Source organism: Otolemur garnettii, unplaced genomic scaffold (genome assembly GCF_000181295.1).
Source record: "Otolemur garnettii isolate 467f Iridium unplaced genomic scaffold, OtoGar3 scaffold00086, whole genome shotgun sequence".
Taxonomy (NCBI): Eukaryota; Metazoa; Chordata; class Mammalia; order Primates; family Galagidae; genus Otolemur; species Otolemur garnettii.
Window position 1 is genome coordinate 7,199,026 of NW_003852481.1, and position 6,857 is coordinate 7,205,882.

General features: G+C 47.1%; 1 long non-coding RNA gene across 1 annotated transcript in view; it reads left to right on the top strand.

Annotated features, from left to right (window-relative positions):
* The first annotated feature begins 997 nt into the window (after window positions 1–997).
* Window positions 998–6,857, top strand: part of LOC111726911 — a 71,568-nt gene continuing 65,708 nt past the window's right edge. Inside the window, exons 1-2 of the long non-coding RNA XR_002774575.1 lie at window positions 998–1,065; window positions 2,517–2,623. This is a non-coding gene — a long non-coding RNA (uncharacterized LOC111726911). The remainder of the gene's footprint in view (window positions 1,066–2,516; window positions 2,624–6,857) is intronic.

The following is a 6,857-nucleotide window of genomic DNA, read 5'->3' on the forward strand; positions in this document are numbered from 1 at the left end:
GATCCAAGGGATGGCTGAGCGTGGGGATGCCCAGAGCATGCAGCTCTATCTGTGGCAGGTGTAGGCTTCTGCTGGGTTGTAGGATAAATTGAGAATGGCAGGGAGAAGAGATGGTGAGCCAGAGGAAGGAGGGGGCAGTGTGTGGGTGGTAGGACTGCAGAGCCCCCTGCTGAGAAATTGTAATTCCTTGCCTCTCCCGCCAGGGAAGAGGGAGGAAGTGAGAGGGGGTGGTGTGGCGAGCTGGGAAGGTGGGGGTCAGCTCTGACTCATTCTGGTGTTGACAAATAGGCTGGATTCCTTTAACTCGGCTGGACTTTGCCCTTTCAGGATGTACAGCCAGCGTCAGCACACCGCTAATGGGGCTTTGAGAGTCTCCTTTTGATGAGCACGTCCCAGAAAGCAGGTATTAGCCATTTCTGCTGGGGAGGCAATGAAGGCATTTGCAGCTGAAATCGGCTTTCCTGGCTGCCCTAATAAAGCAGAGACTTTCAAAGCCCCATTAGCAGTGTGCTGACTGCAGCTTTACCTCTGGACTAGCCCAGTTCAGGAGGGGAGCACTGGGCACTCGTATCCCGAACCCCGTGGAAGAAACTGCCTCTGACCACACCAGCCTTTTTTTCATAAACACCTTAGCAGAGAGAACTTGTTTCCCCATCCTTGGGGCCTCGTATGGTGCCTGGCACAAAACAGACTCCCAATAAATGTTTATGGAATTGATAAACACGTTTGAAGGGGGGAGGGTTATCTGCTAAAAGGAGCCAGACCACCACATTATGGACAGCTCGAGAACCTGAGCAATTAGTCTACGATTTTGACATGGCTAGAGGGGCGGGGCAGGGAAGGCGTGGGAAGGGAGGGTGTAAGATTAAAAAAAAAAAAAAAGTGGCTCCTCCCCTACGCTCTGCCCCCCGCCCCCCCCCCCCCCCCCCCCCCCCCCCCCCCCCCCGCCCCGCCCCGCCTCCCACCTGCTGAATTTGCTACTGGTAGGAAACTCCACAGCCTCCCAAGCCTCCCAAGCCTCCCCAGAGAGAAAACAGAGGAACTTTCTCTTGTTAGATCTCAAAGGTGGGTAATAGCCTGGGGGAGGGAGAGCCCCTTGTTGTTGGGCTCTTTTGCAAATTCCTTGTGCTGAGAAACCAAAACGGGGACAGGAATAATCATCACCTTCTGGGTGAAATAATGGGACCTAACTGACTATATGCGCTGTCCAGATTTACAAAGATGTAAATAGTGCAGCTAGAATTCAAACACAAGGCAGCCTGCCTTCCGGGCTCACATGCTTTCACTGCAACCACCTCCTGTTCTCTTTCTGACCACAGAGCCAAGTGAGGCTGTCATTGTCAATGTCCCCTGTTTCCCCTTTTTTTTTTTTTTTTTTTTTGAGACAGAGTGTCTTTCTGTCTTCCTGAGTAGAGCGCATGGTGTCAGCCTTGATCACAGTAACCTCAAACTCCTAGTTGCAAGCGATCCTCCTGTTTCGGCCTTCTGGGCAGCTGGGATCACAGGTGCCCAACACAACACCCAGCTATTTTTTTCTGTTTTTAGTAGAGATGGGGGTCTCACTCTTGCTCAGGCTGGTCTTGAACTCATGAGCTGAAGCAATCCACTCACTTCGGCCTCCCCGAGTGCTGGGATTACAGCCATAAGCCACCACAGCTGGCCTGTCCACTGTTCCCACTTGCCTTTTCAGCATCACGTGCAGCATATCAGGCTGCAATCTAAAGGCAGATCATTCCAATTTTCCACTGGCTTTTTTCTCTTCCATGATCCAGAGCAGATTTCTGAGGGATGGCCAGACAGACCAGCACAGCAGCCTTGGTAACCATCAGTTTCCATCAGACCAGATAGTGTTTCTCCAGTGGGTGAAACACTTTCTCCATGCATGTGTTTTTATTATCATTAGAGATAGAGTCTTGCTTTGTTGCCCTCGGTAGAGTGCCGTGATGTCACAGCTCACAGCAACCTCCAGCTCTTGGGCTTAGGTGATTCTCTTGCCTCAGCCTCCCAAGTAGCTGAGACTACAGGTGCCTGCCACAACATCTGGCTATTTTTTTGTTGCAGTTTGGCCTAGGCCGGGTTCAAACCCACCACCCTCTGTATATGAGGCCGGCGCCCTCCTCACTGAGCCACAGGCGCCGCCCTGCGTGTGTTTTTATAGACAAGACCTTCCAAGAAGCTCTGTAAGGGAAAATAAATAATACAAAAATAGAATGCAATAGATGACTATGTAAATACCTCGCTGGCCACAACCACCTGCCCTTGACTTTGTGTGTTTATCCCACGAGTTTGCCTGACTCATCCTGTGCTTGGTGGGCTCATGGAGGTCCTCTGTAAGCTGCCGGCATGTGACTGGGGCTCTTTGCCCGGCCGTTCTGCCATTTGAATATTTCCAGTCAAGATTTAGTCACTGCACATTTCTGAGAGTCCTTTAATCAGAGAAATTAACTCTCATCAGACACAGGAATTAATCTTTGTTAGTGTTGTTGTCATTCTAACTTTGCCTTTCCCCGTGCCAGACGTGCAGAGGGATGTCTTAGGAGGCAGCTGCCACCACCACTGCCACAGACCTCTGGGAGACAGGGTGTCACCGTCAGAATAGGGGCTGGCCCCTCTCCTACCTAAGGTAAGAGGTGTTTGGGACCCCCGAAGGATTATCTGGTGGTCAGTACCGAGCTGGGTTCTACATAGGGCTCTAAACATTTTGAGTGACTTGAGAGTGTGAACATGGTTACAGGAGGGAGGGAGAGAAGGTCTGGAAAAAAATGGCAACCAGCTAGGAAACAGTTTGTTAAAAATAGAGACCTGTCCTTTGATGTCATCTTTTAATAGGTGTTTGTGTGAGGGGGTGGTTGTGACATCATGAAGGGGGCAGACCCTGAGTTGCGTGGGTGAAAGTTTCGAGCCAATGTCAAGGTTCAGTAAATCCTAACAGCTTCAGTCATAGGGAAACGATAATATGCTAAGAGAATCAGATGGCTGCAGAGTAAATAAATGAGATGTTAACACCATCATCCATAATATATATTTCATATCCTCTCATTTGCTCATGAAAAATATATTATGTAGACTTGTCTGTTATGATCATACCATTCACCCCGTAGCACTTGACTGAGTTGGTGTCAGGCTATCTGGACGTCCAAGTCCATAGTCATCAGCTATTTTCACCAACAGTCTCTAGTGGAGTTGCCTTTGAAGTTACAACATTCTCTTGCACACAAGTTTCTTTTGCAGGATTAGAAAATCGGGGGTCCTCTGTTTCTCAGGGAGATAGGGCAAGGAAACTGCTAGCTTGGGAATCAGGAAGGATGGGCTCCATCTGGGTTTTCCAGGGTGTGAGCTGTGACCTTGGAGAATCCACATCCTCTCTTTGGTCGTCAGTTTCCCCATCTAGAAAATTGGCTGTTAGACAAGATAATCTCTGAGCTGTCTTCGAGCTCTGAGCTTCAGTTTCTCTGTGAGGAGTTATGGAGAAAGTAGAGGGGAGGAAGGGCCTTAGATATCTACAGCCAAGAAGAACGAGTCCAGAGTTTCTCTGTAATTTAGGGCACAGTGTCTGGAATTTAAGCCACTTCCATGCCCACATTTCAGAGCTGCAGGCACCTCCCACCTGGACAGTGTTCTGTGTTTCACACTCTCCATTTCTTGGATGATTGCTTTCTCTGCTACTGGGATTAAAAAAAAAAAAAAGCAACAAAAAACCTCCAAGACAAGTCACTTTCTCATTGGCCTGTGACATGCTACATGAACCATCTATATTACGGATGCGACCATCAGTGCTGCCAACGTTGATTCATACCTTGGCGACCTCATGGATCACTGACAGCCATGCCACCTGGCAGGCTGCCTGGAATTCACCAGGGCCTGTCAGAAGCCCCAGCTGGACCTCCATTTTGCAGGAGATCATAAGCCTGGAGGCTACCCTTGGGTTTCGAGCCCACTCCTGTCAGTCTAAGGAACAATTGCAACCTCAAATCAAAAGTCAGGAATTCTAAGAGGAGCAGGGCTGCGTATGGAACTGAGTGGTGACTTAAAGAAGTACAAGGAGATAACAAAGTCTCTTTCAGGCATCTTTTCATAATCCAAAGCCCTAGGTAGTCAATAAATGATGTGCCGCCTGCCAGGTGGAGTTCTTGCTATCTTGTTGACGGAGCATTCATTGTGAGGCTGCCTGGGCATCCTGTCATGGGGGAAAGGAGGACTCTGACCACTTCTATGGTGCAGATTAATGCGAGGGCTGCCTGACACCGTTACTTCATGGTCTTTGTCTCATCGGTGTCATGAGGGAGGGCAAGTTGCTCTCTCTGGTTTTGGACTCTTGCTTTTTAATCTTTCTTTGTTGCCTTTGATTTTTGCTTTCGGCTCCTGGTAAGGTGGGTTGTCCTAGATTGAGTCTTGTGCCTGGCTTAGCATGCTGTGTGCTGGAGGAGCACAACTCTGAACGCTCACCAGTGGGTCCAAGGCCAAGGTTACCAGCTCTTCTTTCTTGGCCTTCATGCTCAAATCATCTCCCCAGATCCAACCAGGCACACAGCTACTAAAAATACTCCCCCAAACACAACTCCCTCCAGCTCCACCATAGGCCTAAAACTCCTCCCACAAGTCAAGTTGCAAGAGATTGAGGAAGGATTAAAGGAAGGTGGGGTGGATAGTACAGGTCAATAGTTCTGAGAACACTAGTGCTTAGAGAATATTTGGTACCCGGTAAAGTAACCATTTCCCAGACTTGCAAATTGATACCTACATAAGGCTTGAGTCTTAGATAAAGCCGCACACTTAAAATATATGGTAGGCCATAGGACTAAAATAAATTCAAGATACACGTCCTCTTTCTTTTCCTTTCCTATGGTTTTATGAGCATCAGAAAGGCATGCTATAGAGGAAAAAGCAGCGGTTTTCAAAATCAGACTGGAGTCTGTCTGCGTCCCCGTCGTCTCTGTGTCCCCGTGTATAAGTCTATAAAGTGGGGATAATAATAGCTCTTCCTTGTCGTCGTGAGGTCCAGGAGGTATGTAAAGAACGTGCCACGTCATAGGTGCTCGGCAAAGAGAAATGTTACTTACTTGGGAGCAGATTCTCATCTTCAGTGAGAATATGACTCTGGGTTGCTTTTATTGCCCTTTCTGTCCAGATTTGCCAGAAATCAATGATCGAGCCTTATCAAGGCATTTGGCCTCTGAATGGCAACATCGATTAATTTTCCTGCCTGGGGTGGGGGGCGTCTATATGATTCGTCATGGAGATGGGTGACGGCATCCCAGCTAGCAAGAAAGGAACGCTTTTTGTAGTCTCCTAGGTAGGAAGGACTGGCGGTGGCTTGGGCCCTTCAGAGAAAGATTCATCTGGCTTGAGGGGGAATACCGACTACAATCCCTTACCAAACCCCCTTGGGGCCAGATGCGTTTCGGAATTCAGACTTTTTCAGGTTATAGAAGAGCAATGTGAGGTAGTTACTGTATATTATGTAATACCCCTGGCAGAGTCTGGGACAGCAATTGGTAAGCAAAAAACATTCAGAGTTATGCAGCAAATATTCATATTAAGTGGGATAGATGAAGTCTACAGAGAAATTCAGGTCAGGTCAGGTTCTGCTGCCAAATGAGTTAGGAAAATTTTGTCCATGTTCAGAGCCCTTTGGATCTCACAATTGCACCTTTTTGATTTATAGTTATAATAGAGATGCTGATAAATAGTAACAGGTGCATTTAATAAGTGTTTTCCTTATGTCAGGGACCCTAAGTGCCTCGATATATGTTTTCTTATTTGTTTTATTAACAGTCTGGTGAGGTTGGTATTATTGTTTTCCTTTTAGCGATGAGGAAAATAAAGCTCAGAGATATTCAGAAACTTGCCCCGGGTCACACAGCCAGTCAATGGCAACCTTAGGATTTGAACCTGTATCCATCTGATTACAAAATCTGTGCTGCTAAAAAAATAGATTTACTGTTTCCCCTACATAGTTGAGGTTGCCTCACCCTGGAGTCCTGACCATTTGTCTTGTGAGTGAGAGCAAATTTGCCAGGCTATTTTAGCCCTGTGATTTGAGCTGGGCTAGAAGTGTTCTAAACTGGCTAAGGGTTGAAAGGAATGAAGGGCGAGGAGGACAGCGGGCAGCAAATGGCATAAACCTAGTCGTTACAATATTGGCAAGCCAGATGTATTGACATAAGGCCAGCCCAGACTGACTTTGACCTTGGTCTGATCTCCCATCATTCAAGAAAAGCTTCCTTCAGCTTCAAGTGACCTTACTTGGAACTCAGCTGTCCAGAAAGGGTAAGTGGGCTGCCCCAGGCCCAGACCAGACCTCATCTCTGTGTGTGACCTCTATTGTATGGGTAGAGTACTACAGAAAAAAAAAAAAATCTTAATGAGCCTTAATGTGGGAGGAAATGGCCATCCTAAAAATAATGCCAGGCCCTGTGGAGTAATGACATCATTAGCCAACTCCAGCCTAGAGGGATTCTAAGCACTTTTGACTAGACATTTTATTTTAGCACAAGATGTATCAAGTAGATCTATTATGCTTGTCAGCCCAAGCCAGGGTTGCAAGGCAAGAATTAAGTGAAAGGCACATGTGAAGGGCCATGACACTTCCTTTAATCACATTTTACATAATTGGAATAGTTGCTATTTCTGAATCTTTGGCTGAGCAGTCTACATGACCACAACAAAACAGATCTGGGAAGAGAAGAAATTCTATGGTCTGGAGAATTCTCTGACATTTTAACTTAGTTCTAAGTCTTGGGGAAGAGAAGAGGCCTGGGGAATGGGATTAACCAAGAGCTGCTGAGAAAGAGGGAAGTAGATATCACAGAGACTTTCTTGGACCCAGGATTCTCCTTCTCTTTCTTGTTGACAAA